At 34.0% G+C, this 16771-nt stretch overlaps 1 pseudogene; it reads right to left on the reverse strand.

Annotated features, from left to right (window-relative positions):
- Nucleotides 1-13208: 13208 nt before the first annotated feature.
- Nucleotides 13209-14457, reverse strand: LOC107142696 (annotated as a pseudogene).
- Between the last annotated feature and the right edge of the window lie 2314 nt (nt 14458-16771).

Below are 16771 nucleotides of genomic sequence, written 5' to 3' on the forward strand. Positions count from 1 at the left end.
GTTGACCTGCATTGCTTGTGGTCCTTTCTTTCCTTGTCTTTTCATACTGCTCGCGTTTCTTTCTGCTTGGTGAAACTGTTGTGTTATTGAAATTTTCCCCCTATATATTTATATTGCTCTTGTATAGTTGAAAAGTCTCCCTTGCAGGGGCAGGCGGTGGCTGTGCTCCTCCTCCAATTGGGGTGATCTGTCTACCACGCCCGCGTACCGCTGGGCCTGTTCTGCCGGATCAGTAGCAGGTCTGCCTACCTTGCAGGCGTGGGAGGCGGCTCTGCTCTGCCCCTACTCCAATTGGGGTTACGTGACTACCACGCCGGCGGGCCGCTGGGCCTGTTTCGCCGGTTGGTCGCAGGTCTGCCTACCTTGCAGGCACGGGCGGCGGTTCTGCTCTGCCCCTACTCCAGTTGGGGTGATGTGACTCCTGACATTAACTTTTGTAAGATCACTAGGGCAACTAACTGCCTAAGGAACTGACTTTAGGGAGGTGAAAGACTGGAAGGAAGAAAACAAGGCAGACTAATACAGCAATTCAGACAAATAAAGGGCAGTTTTAGGCTGAGAGACTTATGTAAATTGATGATTTCTAGGTATATTTTGAAGGAAATGTAAACAGAGATTCCTGATGAATGTGGATGGGTTTGAGGAAGAGATAAGACAAGGTCAACAACTGGGATTTAATCATAAGCAGCTGAGTAAAAGTGGTATTTTTACTACAATGGGGAATTTTGGGGCACAAAGAATAATTATTAGGTCATATGAATATTGAGAATCCAAGCCAACAAATTATCACAAACTGTTAGTAATGGGGGGATGAAACTCAGGAGAGAAATTGGAGTTCAAGGTAAAATCTTAGACTCATGGGCATGCTGAGTGTATTTTAAAGCTAATCCATAATCCCTAATGTTATATGCTGGTTTGTGTTTCTTATCATGGCACCATTGATTAAATAATGCCAAGAAAATAGTTACCAAATTTCTTCTGGTTTAAAAATACACTAATATTATTTTGCTTTTCAAAAAATTTGTTCCCTGAAAGTTAAACATTGACAATCTTGTTGTTTAAAGAATAATTGTTTGAAAGTTGTGGACTCCTTTTTGCATCTCTTTGAAAATAAAAACAAATTCACAGTCTAATAAGGAAAAAACAAACACATGTTTTAAGAAGGAGTGTCATTCTTCACATAAATGATATTTGTAAACATTTTTTCATAGTAAATTAAATATTTAAGCAAAAGATAAGCATTATTATTTGAAAGAAATATTAGCAAATTTAGACAACTAAATGAATCTAGCTAAAATATGTTCAATCCCATTCCCTAAATATGCAAGTATTTTGATCCAGTAATTGTTTTGGGTTTTAAACATCAGAATCACTTGGAGAACTGTTTCAAAACCCCTAGACCAGGTCTCACTTCCCAAAACTGTGACTGTGTGTAGGACTCTGGCATGTGTATTGGAACAGACTGGTATCAGCACAACCGCTCAAAACTAGTGATATACACCAAAGGACATGAATCGGCACTACTGAATTTAATTTCAGATTCACTTTTCTCCTTTTCCTGTTCTAAACAAAATGCTATCTAAAGTTTAAATATCATAAAGAAAAATTATCTCACCCATTAAGTTGCTTTGCCCTATTTTAGACAGTCTTTTTGAAGTGATTTTTGTTATCTTGGATTGCACCATTATATACGTAATGTAGATTAATTTATAAGGAGTAATTTCCTTGTATTTTAACTAGTTTTTATTAATCTTTGTGTACACTTGTTTATCTTTTTACAAATCTAAAGGTGTTTTTTAGTTTTTCCTAAATGATAAAAAATGTTTGTGAGTCTTGATTCCATCATTCAGACATTTATTAAATTGATGAATTAGTTTTCATGTTTTTAAAATAATCTGCCCTTAAGGATCCTGATCTATATCAGTTAATTGTTTTCTAAAATTCTGCCACTTTGGTGTTTGTAACTTCATCTAAATACTTCAATGTCATTGAAAAAGCATAATTTTATTTTATAATATACACAAAATTTATAAATACAATCATAATATATCTTTCATACATTCTAAACAGTATGTTTCATTTTACAAACAATACTATATTTTTTAAAAATATGTACTTAGGATTCTATGTTCATTTGGAAAGTATCTTCTATATTATCCAAAAACTTTTATATTTGATACTTGTTTCCTGGACACAACTCATATTAAATTCCCTGCGCTGATCATCTAAAAGTTGTTTTTGAAATAAATTCAGACTATGAATGTGTATACCATGAGGTTAATTCAACTCTAGATCTATAGTGTCATTTTCTTGGCAACTGCAACATTTCTCAATGCCAAATCTATAAACAAGTTAATTTGTCCAAGTTTTGGAACATAAATACATTGCTAATGAAGGCCCACCATTATTAAAATTCTTTTCCATATCCAAATGTTAATTTTCAGCCCTCTGGAAACAGAGAGACAAACTATTAATAAGAAAACTTTAAAAATATTTTGGAAAGTAAGTGGTCACCTATTAAGTAAGTTCATGTTGATAATAGGAATGGTTTTTGTTAGAGGAAATTTTGTGGGAAAGAGCCAATCAAAACCAATTGGAATTCTGGCTCTTGCCCATTTTCAGACACATCACATGGTCACAGCTACAAATACTAGCCCTGTATGCAGGAATCTTCTTACACTAAGCAAACTTCTGGAGCAGGTCTGATGTTTATTATTTTATTTTTTTGTAAATTAGCTAGTTCAAGTAATAGAATTAATCAGTCACATGAATCAAGGTTCTAATTGCATGCCAAATCAATGGTAGATTTAAATCATTGATGTAGCAGAAATTTCTCAACTAATTGTTATTTAAAAAAAAACCCTCAGTAATCTACATTGAAACCTTGTTGCTGTACTAGTTGGAGTTTTAGGCTGCAAACAATAAGCAACATTTTTATTTGACAAAATAAGAAAGGCAATTAACTAGATTGGTGTTTAAAAGATTATATGCTGAGTAGAATCCTTAAAAACCAAGCTATGGCATAAACTTTGCCACAGGAATAGTCTTTAAGATCTATGAATAATTTTTTTTCCATCACTTTTTATCTTAACTTTACAACATCTCTTGGGAATTTATAGCTATTCTTTTCCAGTGGTTATTTAGCCTGGATAACTATATCAACAACATATATTATCTAACATAAATTGCATATTGTAAATGTGTAGTGAATTACAGAACTGTCAAAATGCTCCTGAAATATCAAATATATTTATATCTGAGCATAAAATAATAATCAAATGTATGAATTAGTGTTTTGTCAAGAGAAAGCAAATATACACCAATTATCTGAATAAGACAAATTTAGTATAAAATGATTACTAGTAAATTAAGTGACCAGTTATGAAAATATGGGAAAGGGGAGCTCTGAGGATACATGAACAGTATGTGCATAAAGGAGTACTATTTCTAAAGATGAGAATGTCAAAAGTAAACAGCCTTAGAATATCTGCTCCCTATCACAGCTGAGACACAGAGCTCAGGCAGAGGGTACAGCTATGGCCTCCTGGTAATTAGAGAGGTTAGTGTGTTACTATAGTCCTAATATGGCACTGTGCTGCTGCTGAGCTCACTGGAAGGACTGGAAGAGTGCCACAATTTTGTTTGTGGTATGCTGATTCACTTGAACACCTAGAGCAAGGAACATATGTGCAGGAGTGCTGGCACAATTCATTGGAGGGCCAAAGCCATAATATCTGAAATTCACTTCTCCCACAGAAGCCAGTTGCTGAGATGCCAGCTAAAACACACCGGGAAGACTTTTGCTGCAGCATCAGTGCAATTCACTGGAGCATGAACACCACTGTGTCTCTCACATCCTGCTGGCAAGGCAGTCGCTCATTCAGAAACTGGGAACACTTTGTAAGGTGATGATCACAGGATTTTCTTCTTACTAATGGAAGAATTCTAAGAATACTCTAGTGTGGGAGGCCATCTTCACACGTGATTTGAGTTACTTCCCTGGGTGGGTAGACATAGCTGTGTCAGAGCTTTCCCCACCCTTATCCAGGTCCGAGGGCTTGTCCATGAAGAGGCATGTCTGGCCACTGTCCCGAATACCCAATTGTCGCCCCTGACCTTGAGATGCTGCCCCCCTTAACCTTCATTGGATGGGATTTTCCCTGGAATTTTTTGTTCCCCAATAAAAGTCCACTCCCTGGCGTGGATTCTCTCTCTCTCTCTGGCCTCTTCAGTAAACCTGGCTACCACATTAGGTGGCTGGAGGCTGGAGCTAGGAGAAGCCGTCCTGGAGCTGGTTTTAAAGGTAATTAGAATCTTGTCTCTTTAATATAAATCTCCCTAGTGTTTTGCTCACGATTTGAACCTTCTTTAATGAAGCCCGCGCTGGTCGCTTGGCAGACTCTAGCTATGGGTCTAATAGAAGAAAAAGGGTTTTTGTGATGGGTTTATAGGAGAAAACACATCACCTTTCAAAATCAAGTGAGGATGTCAAGTGTTTGCAAATAAAGGATAGCTACTCTTAGACACAAGAGAAAAGCCTTCTTCCACTGGGAAAGGAAGCTCCTATTGACTTTGGAGTTCAACATGTCTGTTTCATGGAGTCCAATCTTCAAAGTTCCACTCTTCTCCAATCAATGAAATGTTCCTATGAAAAACACAATGACACAAATAGTTCAATCAGCATTACTTAGCAGTCCATGCATTTATTTTGTTTGATTTTTTTTAAGCAGCATCAACTCAGTGGCTAAAATCGTAGTAGATATTTTGAAGGCTACTGTGGAAGTTCTCTGGTTTTCAGATAATTATTTGAATGTAGGGTTAAAGAACTGAGCTTATCATTTTTTTCTTTTTATTTGTTCTAGTGTACTCAACAGACTCCTCTCACATCACAATCCTTATAAGTATCATCATTGCTATAATGGTCAAGTGCTACTGCCACTTAAGCTCCCAAAGCACGTGCTTCAATTGGCACTTCATCAAAATCAAACACAGGTGGTAGCTTGATTAATTGTGATGCCACTGCATGCCTTGCATTATCAGTTCCTGTCTCTTGATGGCCAGAATATCAGCAGTGTGCTCAAGCTCATGGATATGGCCAAATTAATCCCCAACATTTATCTTTGCAGCTTTACTTCCTACAGCGACCTATAATACCAATTCTGTATCAGCCAGGTTCTAGTTAGGAAATAGAAACTGTGCCAGCACTTGGAATAGAAAAATTTTTAAATAAAAATCTCTTACTGAAAATGATTAACCACTAAACAGAAGATAACTCAAAAGACACAGAAATAGCACATGTAGGGAGGAACTACTACATCTATACCCAAGGGAGAATATAAAAAGAAGAAGAAAACTTGGAAAAAATCACTTCATACCCTAATATTGATTAGAACCTCGACTTTGCTGGAGAAGCTGGACTACTGGATAGTAACATTTGGACAGGTACTGAAGTCCCAGAGCTGCTGAGCAGGGAGCTGCCAGTCAGCCTGTGTGTTATCCAGGCCTGACCAAAGGAAAACCACACATAGACACAGGATTGCCCAGAACATTTTGAATGTCCAATAAAAAAGGAAAAAGTTTAGTAAGTCAGAAAGTCAATATGAAATTCAAATTTAAATGAGTGTATTAAATCTTTGCTGCTAAATACAACTATATTAAATCTCTGCTGCTAAATACAACTATCCTACTGTGCAGTGATATGAAACTTGCTGGAAGGTGTGTGGAACTGGTTCTCCATTGTCCTTCACAGTGCCAGCAAGGAAGCGGCCATTGGGATGCTGATGAGTTTTATTGAAAGCCTAAAGGGAGTTAATAGGTTTTTTTTCAAACTGATGTCCAGCAGACATTCAACCTTCCAGGTTCCTTTCAATGACATCTAGTGATAAATATTGCACTAATTATCAAAGGAAAAAATGTCTTGAAGTAAGTCAGCTCTAATAGCATAAGAGAGCAAGAATGGGTTGATTTAGAACTAAAAATTAATAAATTAATAACTGGCATGATAAGTATTCACTGCAGATATATATATGCATATATATATATATATATGCATATATGGATATATATTGTTTGATACTTCATTTGAACTAAATTATATAAGTACTTTTAAAGAAATTGATTAAATGTTCAATTCTATATTTATAAATTTAATTTTTAGCCAGTTAGCATTTTTATTCTCAAAAACTTTTATACAATTACTATTTGTCTATAACTTTATTTTAAATATATATTTTTAAGTGGTGGCTGCAATCATTAGTGACAGTGAGTGCATCTGAGTCCTAGGAACTCATTTCTTTGTCACTACGTAATTCATTGTTGTAGTTATAGTTAAAATCTATCAAATTTGGGGGTTGCTAAGCTGGAGAAATGAGCTAAACATAGTTTTTCTCTGATTATATGAGTGTACTTTTTTTTTCCTATACTAGTGACATTTTGCAATGATGGCGTCTCAGTAAACTGCTATTAGATGCATTTTTTTTTTCTGGAGCAGAAAAATAGCAACTGCTAATTTTGGTTGGGTATAAAGGCCTACAATTATGTTCCCTTCTACTAGCAAAGCTGTTGAAGATTTCCATGTTGTACAATGGTTTATAGTAGCTTGCTTTTTACAGATCTGCATGTCAAACTCACTGTGTAGTCCTGTTATGCAGAAAGATATGATTAAAATATTTTGTTTTTCCCCATAGGATGAAAAGTAAAGCATTTGAGGATGTTATTTTATTTAACTTGAAATAAATGAATATGGATTTTGTTTTTAAAATTTAGGTAAACAAAATTTCCTGAATATTCTTCTCTATACATGTTGACAATAGGTTATTAAGGAAATCATAGCTGAGGATATCTGTTATCAAAAGAACAAAAGATAACATGTGGAGAAATGGTGCAAACATTATGTAAAATAATACTGAGGTTCCTCAAAAATGAAAAATAGAACCAGTATATGATGCAGAAATAACCACTTTTGGATACATATGCAAAGGAAATAAAGTCCATATGGTGAGGATATATCTGTAGTTCATGTTTATTACAGTAGTGGCTAAGATATAGAATAGACCTAAGTGTTCATTAGTGACTGAATAGATAAAGAAAATGTGATATACATGCACCATGGAATACAGTTCAGCCCTAAAATTGAAGATGATACCAACATTTACAACAATACAGATAAACATGTAGGTCATTATGTAAATTATAATAAGCCAGGCATTTTAAAAAAAGTAAATACTACAAAATCTCACTCATGTATAGAATATAGAAGAGTTGATCTCATAGAATCAGAGAGTAGAATGATGGATATCAGGGGTTGGTATGTTTGCACCACTAGGGGTGGATGTGGAAAGATGTTTCTCAAAGGATACAAAATTTCAGTTAAGAGGAATAATTTCAAGATGTCTATTGTAAAATATTGTAACTATAGTTAATAATATATTGTTATCTGAAACTAAGTGGATGTAGTGTTCGCACTACAAAAATTATATGAGACGATGCATGTGTTAATCAGATAAATTTAACTGCTCTACAATGGCATCATGTTCTACATGATAAGTATATACAATTTATCTGTCAATTTAAATAAATGAATAAATTTTTAAAAAGAAAAGAACTACCAAATAACCCAGCAATTCCTTTTTAGGGAATAATAAAATGAATGAATAAAATTAAATATAATGTAAATTAATAAACTAATTAAGTTAAATAACAAATTTAATTAAATAAAAAATAAATTTAATTAATTAAAATAATAAAATAAAGAAATTCTGCATTTTGATATCATTGCCACATTATTCATGATAGCCATTGATGGATGAACAGGTAAAGAAATTGTTATATACATACATATATGTATATAACTATATAATGGAATATAATTGGGAAATGTTGCTAGATTGATCAAGATTCTTCTTTGTTTCTTTTCCCCCCTCTATAATATTAAATTCTAAATTACCATCCCATCTGAGAGACACAATCTCTGTTTTCTCTTGCAAGTATAGTTTTCATTTTTCTTTTTGTGTTTTACCTATCACGATTTGATTCCAACATATTCAGCTATGTCTATTTTATATACTTAAAGTTTCCAACACAATATTTTAATACACTCAGAGAAAGTAGAATCTATAGTACAGTAAAAAAATAACATTCCTCATCTTATATGTTTATTCTCCTCATTTATAAGTTAATACAACCTAAAATTTACTCTCTTAGCAAAATTCCACTCCTAATACAATAGAACTCGACTGATTCATCCTATGTAGCTGAGACTTTGTCTTTGACCATCTCTGCTAATTTTCTCACCCCATAACCACTGTTCTATAATCCCTATTTGTATTCATTCAACATTTTATAGTTTCCACATTTAAGAAAGATCACACAATATTTTCTTTCTGTATATAGATTATTTATTTTAGCAAGATGTCCTACAGATTCATTCATGTATTTGCAAATGATAAGTTGTCTCTTTTATTGTAGATGAAAAATATTCTGATATAAATAATTAAATATCATTATATATGTGTATATATAAAACACATGTGTATTTATATATTTTATGTATATTTTTATAATGTATATATATTTATAATGTGTATATATTTGTAATTATATTTATTTATGTATGTACACATAAAATGGAATATCATCTATATATTTTTTATACCTCACAATTTCTTTAATATCCCACATTTCTTTAACCATTTATCTAGAAATAGGTCCTTAGGTTGTTTCCATGTCTTGATTATAGTGAATAATGTCTATTCAAAGTACTAATTGCATTTTCTTTGAGTGTATACCCAGAAAAAGGACTGTTGGATCATGTGGTAGTTCTATTTTTAATTTTTTGAATAATCTCCACATTATGTCCTTTTAATGTATTCTTTTTCATTCAGAAATTTTCTTCCCAATAATATCCCAACTTCTTCCAAGTCAAAAGTCTTTAATGTATTATCTTCTGCATTATATTTATCTAGACAGAAATAAAAGGACTAGGTTTTAAGCTTCCTTATAAGACCTACAAACTTATAATTAAACAATCTTATAATTTATAAATATATTTTAATTAGCATATTAGAAAACATTAGGCAAGATCCTCTGAGTTTGACTGAAATATTGGAATGCTACAAACAAAAATACAAAAATTGATAGGTTTCATATATTTGTAACTAAACACTTAAAAATTAAGTGTTTAGTTACAAATAACTGTAACTAAACTTGGTTTGGCCATCTCTTCTCATTGAATAAAAAGAAGGTCTAAAATCTTGATATAGCTGGGATACCAGCCATTCCACATCTGTTAGAGAGTGCATTGTTCAGACCCAGAATAGTTCACTTAGCAGGGCTTTAGACCTGATCCTTCACTGACAGCATCGGTTAGACCGAAACTTTTTTCTTATTGTATCTCATTTGCTGTAGTTGACACTTCCACTGAAAAGGTATTACTACTTGTGAGAATTGTATTAGTAAAGGATACAAAAATAGGAATATTAGCAGCAGCTTGATGGCTACCAAGTTAAAATGAGAATTAAAATTTTGCAGTAGCCTGCAGAAGAAATGAAAAAGTAAAAAATATACTGAGGTTCCATCTCCAGTCAGAATGGCAATTGTTGAGAAAACATGTAACAATAAATGTTGGCAAGGATATAGGGAAACAGGTACACTCATTTATTTCTGCAAATTGGTACAACCACTTTTGAAAGCAGTATGGAGATTGCTAAGAAAACTTGAAATGGAACCACTATTTGACCCAGTTATCCCACTCCTTGATTAAAATTAGCATACTACAGTGAAACAGTCATATCAATGTTTATGATAACTCAATTCACAATAGGGTTACTATAAATAAACTATAGAACTAACATAGGTGCCCTTAAATGGATGAATGGATAAATAAAAATTGCACACACACACACACACACACATACTGGAATATTACTCAACCATAAAGAAGAATGAAATTATCACATTTGCTGGTGAATGGATAGAACTGGAGACTATCATGCTAAGTGAAATAAACCAATCCCCAAAGACCAAAGACCAAATATACTCTCTGATATGTGAATGTTAACATGCAATGGGGGCCAAGGTGGGGAGAATAGAAGTTGAGTAGATTAGATAGAGCAGAAAAAAAAAGAGAAGGGAGAGGGAATGGGAATAGGAAAGACAGTAGAATGAATCCTACATAACTTTTCTATGTTCATATAGGAATACACGACCAGTGAAACTCCACATTACGTACAACCACAAGACTGAGATTGTAATTAGAATAAATTATAATTCATGTGTGTACAAAATGCCAAAATGTACTATATTTTCATATATATATAAAAATAACAAGTACAAAAATTAAGAATTCAAAAAAAAGTGAGTTTGTCAATTCTTCTTTCTCTCCTCCATTTATTTATACATGTGTGTTTGAATGCAATTTTTTAAAGGTTTGTAAATATATTTTATGTATTCTTTATGAATGGGTGTATGCTTAATATGTAACTGGATTTATCATTGTTGTACCAGTTCTCTATTGTATTATAACAAAGCATACCCAAATCCTGGGTCTTAGTTTTATAAGAAAATTTTTCCAGAGACAGAGACAAAAGCTTATTTATGAAAGCAGAGGTACAGTCAAGGGAGAATGTAGGCCATATGAGAGAGAGAGAGAGAGCAAGCTTATACCATTTGGGGTAGAGCAAAAAAATACACACTCATGGGAAAATGTGGGCTACCTAGAGAGTGAGAAGCAGCCTATCATAGAAAACTTTTGTTCCTAGATTGTGGATCAGTCAGGCAAATCTGCTATTATAATCCAGGATTTGCTGATGTTGTGTGGTTTCATTTATGTTTGTACCAGGAGCTGGTAGCTCATTTGGGGGCCTCACTGATCTGGTGATTAACTAGATGTTGGCTGGTGTAACTGGCATAGTTCACATGTATCTAATAATTAAATAGTTTATATTATGTCTAATCACATGGTGCTACCAGGGTTCTGAAAAAGAGAGGAAGACCTCAAGGGCAATAGAGACCTAGATTCCTAACAAGTACCATGTCACTCACCAGATATGCTTTTGGAAAACGCAGGTACCTAGGATATCCCAAAAGGGTAAAGAGATTTTTCTCTTGGTGAGAAGAACAAAAGTCACACTGAATGCTTCACATTGGATGCAGTCATGTTGGATGCATGAAACTAAATAATTGTGCCATTTTTTTGTAATCAAGCTGCTGCAGTATGTATTACAGACTCAATTTTCATAGTTATGTGTATTATAATGCATTGTTTTGAGGAGAATATTATGGCGAATTGTATACAACTTTTTGCATATGAGCGTTTAAAAATTATGTATACCATATAAGTAGATAGGGTTAACAGACTTTGAAGAGTATCATGAAAAACATATGGTTTCCTATATCTGTATTTAAACTTCAGAATTTGTGAATATACCCCTTTTATATTATAATGAGAATCATTATTTTATATTCTAATGATTCATTTATCCATTCATTCATCTAATAAGGAATTGCTTGGGGTTTACTGTGTTCTAAGGACAGCATTATTTGCAGGCAACAATCAAAGAAAAGGAGATGAAAGTAAAAATAATTGAAGTAAAACATGACAATTACTAGAATATAATAATTTGGATTTTGATGGAACACAAAGAAGCCAGTGACTCAATCTCTTTAAAGCTTTATAAAACATTTTATTTGGGATATGACCTGATACTCTTAAGTAAGACTTCAGAGAAAGGGAAACTATAAAGAATGAATTTATATCTCAGATATAAATTGTAATGTGTCTACTTTTAAAATCAAATTTATGTATGTATTTTTAAATTTCATTCTACTCTCCATGTGTGGTCTCAAACTGCATATAGTTGTGTACACACCTACAGTTTTGTAGATGTTAGAGGAAAAAAGAATCGTACTACTACAATTATCAAAACATGTTTCACTTTAGCAAATATAGTTTTGGACAACATGTTATGCTGAAGATTTCATGTAGATTATCTCATTTATTCCTTAATGCTATGGAGTTGGTACTATTATAATACATATTTTTTAATATTTTATATTGTTTATTGATTTTTTAAAATTTTATATTCTAATTTGTTATATATAACAGCAGAATGCATTACAAAGTTTGTGTTACACATATAGAGCACAATTTTTGACATCTCTGGTTGTATACAATGTATATTCACATCATTATGTCTTTATACATGTACTTAGGGTAAAGATGTCCATTTTATTCTACCATTTTTCCTACCCCTCCCTTTCCCTCCCACCCCTTTACTCTATTTCCAGTCTCTTTGCCTTATCTAGAGTTTGTCCAATCCTCCCTTGCTCCCCCTCCCAATCCCACTATGAATCAGCATCCTTATATCAGAGAAAACACTTGACATTTGGTTTTTGGGGATTAGATAATTTCACTTAGCATGATATTCTCCAACTATGTCCATTTTCCTGCAAATTCCATGATTTTATTCTCTTTTAATGCTGAATAATATTCCATTGTGTATAGATACCACAGCTTCTTTATTTGTTCATCTATTGATGGGCATCTAGGTTAGTGCCACAGTTTAACTACTGTGAATTTGTTCTGCTATAAACATTGATGTCACTGTGTCACTGTGGTACACTGTTTTTAAGTCCTTTAGGACTTAAAACGAAAGAGTGAGATAGCTGGGTCAAATGGTGGTTCCATTCCAACTTATCCAAGGAATCTCCATAACTGGATTCTGGATTAATTGTTCCAATTTGAAGCCCCACCAGCAATGTATGAGTGTGCCTTTTTCCCCACATCCTTTCCAGAACTTTTTGTCTTTCATATTCTAAATAGCTGCCATTCTTACTAGCATGAGATGAAATATTAGACTGGTTTTGATTTGCATTCATCTAATTGCTGGAAATGTTGAACATTTTTTGATATATTTGTTGATTGTATATCATCTTCTGAGAGTTGTTTGTTCATTTCCATGGCCCATTTATTTATTGGGTTATTTATTTATTTATTTGGTATTTAGCTTTTTGAGTTCTTTATATTCCCTACAGATTAGGGATCTATCTCATGTGCAAGTGGTAAAAATTTGCTCCTAAGCTCTAGGCTCTCTATTGACTTCACTGATTATTTCTTTTGGTGAGAAGAAACTTTTTAGTTTGAATATATCCCACTTATTAATTCTTTTTTTTTCTTTGGCTTGTACTACAACCTTTATTTAAGGGATCCACACAAAAGATATACTTCACTTCCAAAGTTTCTTGATGGACATGTTTTTCTCACTATCCTTGGCTACTGCCATCTCAAAGTCCTCCTGGGTGATGTGGACTCCCTGTTCCCTTAGTGCATATATGCCAACCTCTATGCATACACCCTTCACTTCAGCCCCTGATGTTTCTGGCATCAGCTTGGCAATTTTTCTCAGGTTGATCCCTCGGGTCAGATTCATTTTCCGAGAGTGAATCTTCAAAATGTTCAGTCGGGCCTCCTCATTGGAAGGTGGGAATTCAATTTTTCTGTCAATGCACCCAGGGCAAAGCAGTGCAGAATCCAGGATATCAGTCCTATTAGTAGCCATGATAACCTTAATATTCTTGATGGCCTCAAAGCCATCCAGTTGGTTGAGCAGCTCTAGCATTGTGCGCTGCATTTCACTGTCCCCTCCAGAGCCCCCTTCCAGCTGTGAAGAGCCAACGGAGTCAATTTCATCCATGAAGATAATAGATGGAGTGTGTTCTCGTGCCATGACAAACAGCTCCCTCCCCATTCTTGCCTCTTTCCCAATGAACTTCTGTACTAATTCAGAGCCAGAGACATGAATAAAGGTACAGTCTATAGGATGAGCCACAGCCTGGGCCAACAGTGTCTTCCCTGTCCCTGGGGGTCCATACAACAGCACTCCCTTGGGTTGTGTAATGCCCAGTGCTTCAAAGAGCTCTGGGTGCTTCACTGGCAGATCAATCACTTCTTTGATCTCCTTGATTTGTTTTTCCAGCCCACCAGTCATTTGTAAGTTGAATCTGGCACCTTCTCCACCATCATCAGTGACACCAGAGGGTCCACCTTGTTAGGTAGGATCTTGTGCAGAGTGTAGCTGTCATTTCTTAGAGCCACTCGACAATTGGGTGTCACATCATGATGTTGATGTTCTTGTCCACATCTACAACAAACTTGCCCTGGGGGTGTTCCTTGACCAACACTTTCTTCTTACCCATGGCCCAAACTACTTCTCCCACATAGGAGCCCTGTTCTTGCAGCAGCTGTAGCTCCTCTGCAGTAGGTGAACTTTTGCATTTAGTTCATTCCTCTGTGCCTGCAGCCTCTGGAGGTTTTGGCTTTTATCATTCACAGTCAGCTGGAGTTCTTCAATCTTGGACAGATAATATTGATGGAGTCCGCTGCTGCTTGCTTTTCCCTCTTCCAGTTCCATCTGCTCCGGCCTATCAAGCGCCATCTTCTTTCTTCAATGGAGACCGCTGGCATCCTCACTTATTAATTCTTGATTTTAATTCTTGTGCTATAGGAGTCTTATTAAGAAGTAGGTGCCTAATCACACATGATGGATATTTGGGCCTACTTTTTCTTCTATTAGATTCAGGATCTCGAATTTAATTCCTAGGCCTTTGATTCACTTTGAGTTGATTTTTGTGCATGGTGAGAGATAGGAGTTTAATTTCATTTTTTGGCATATGGATTTCCAGTTTTCCTAGCAACATTTGTTGAAGAGGCTATCTTTTCTCTAACATATGTTTTTGGTGACTTTGTCTAATATAAGATAACTGTAATTATGTAGGTTAATCTCTGTGTGCTCTATTCTGTACCATTAGTCTACCAGTCTATTTTGGTGCCTACATCATACTGTTTTTGTTACAATTGCTCTGCAGTGTTGTTTAAGGTCTGGTATAGTGATGCCACCTGCTTCACTCTTCTTGCTAAGGATTACTTTAGCTATTCTGGGTCTCTTATTCATCCAGACGAATTTCATGACTGTTTTTTCTATTTCTATGAGGAATATCATGGGGATTTTGATTGGAATTTCATTAAATCTGTATAATGCTTTTGGTAGTATGGTCATTTTTGAGAATATTAATTCTGCGTATCCAAGAACAAGAGAAATCTTTTCATTTTCTAAGGTCTTCTTTAATTTCTTTCTTGTCATTCTGTAGTTTTCATTGTACAGGTCTTTCACCTCTTTTGTTAGGTTGATTCATAAATATCTTTTTAGGGTATTATAAATGGGATAGTTTTCCTCATTTCCCTTTCAGAGGATTTGTCACTGATATACAGAAACCCCTTTGATTTTGGGGTGTTGGTTATATTCTGTTACTTTACTGAATTTATTTGATAATTCTAGGAGTTTTCTGGTGGAATTTTTTGGGTCTTCCAGGTATAGAATCATATCATCACCAAACACTGTTAATTTGAGTTGTTGTCATCCTATCTGTATACCTTTAATTTCTTTTGTCTAGTTGCTCTGGCCACTGTTTCAAGAACTATATTAAATACAAGTGGTGAAAGAGGGCATCCCTGTCTTATTGCAGTTTTTAGAGGGAATGCTTTCAATTTTTCTACATTTCAAGTGATGTTGGCCTGGTGCTTACCATAGATAGCTTTTACAATTTTGAGATATGTTCCTGTTATCCCTAGTTTTTCTAGTGTTTTGAACATGAAGGGGTGATGTATTTTGTCAAATGCTTTTTCTGCATCTAGTGAGATGATCATATGCTTATCATCTTTAAGTCTATTGACATGATGAATTACATTTGTTGATTTCTGTATGTTGAACCTACCTTGCATCACTTGGATGAACCCAACTTGATGGTGGTGCACTATCTTTTTGATATGTTTTTTTTATTCCAATTGCCTGAATTTTATTGAGAATTTTTTGCACCTTTGTTCATTAGAGATATTGGTCTAAAGTTTCATTTCTTTGATGTGTCTTTGACTGGTTTTGAAATCAGGGTGATATTGACCTCATGGAATCAGTTTGAAAGTGCTTCCTATTTTTCAATTTCCTGAAATAAATTGAAGACTATTGGTATTAATTATTATCTAAAGGTCTTGTAAAACTTAGCTGTGTATTGGTATTAATTATTCTTTAAAGGTCTTGTGAAACTTAGCTGGGCTTTTTTTTGTTGGTAGTCTTCTTAATTCATCACTTGAAATTGATCTGTTTACATTGTGTATATGAACCTGATTCAATTTGGGCAAATCTTATGACCCTAGAAATTTGTCAATGCCTTCAATATTTTCTATTTTATTGTTGTACAAGTTTTTAAATAATTTCTTATTATTTTCTTTATTTCTATAGTATTGGTTGTGATATTTCGTTTTTCATTACATTTGTAATTTGAGTCTTCTCTCTACTCTTTGCAAAGGTGTTGTCAATTTTATTTATTTTTTCAAATAACTAACTTTATTTTGTCAAGTTTTTCAATTTTTTCTTTTGTTTTGATTTCATCCCTGATTTTAATTATTTCCTGTCTTCTACTGCTTTTGGTGTTGATATGTTCTTCTTTTTCTAGAACAATGTAATGTTAATGTCTAGATGTAATGTTAAGTCATTTATTTTTTGACTTTTTCTTCTTTTAAGGAATGAACTACATGCAATGAACTTTCCTCTTAGTACTGCCTTTATAGTGTCCCAGAGATTTCAATACATTTTATCTGTATTCTCATTCACTGCTAAGAATTTTTTAATCTTCTCCTTGATGTCTTTTGCAACCCATTGTTCATTAGTAACATATTATTTAATCTCCAGGTACTGGAGTAGCTTTTATTTCTCATTTTATC

This window comes from Marmota marmota, unplaced genomic scaffold (assembly GCF_001458135.2).
Source record: "Marmota marmota marmota unplaced genomic scaffold, marMar, whole genome shotgun sequence".
Classification (NCBI taxonomy): domain Eukaryota; kingdom Metazoa; phylum Chordata; class Mammalia; order Rodentia; family Sciuridae; genus Marmota; species Marmota marmota.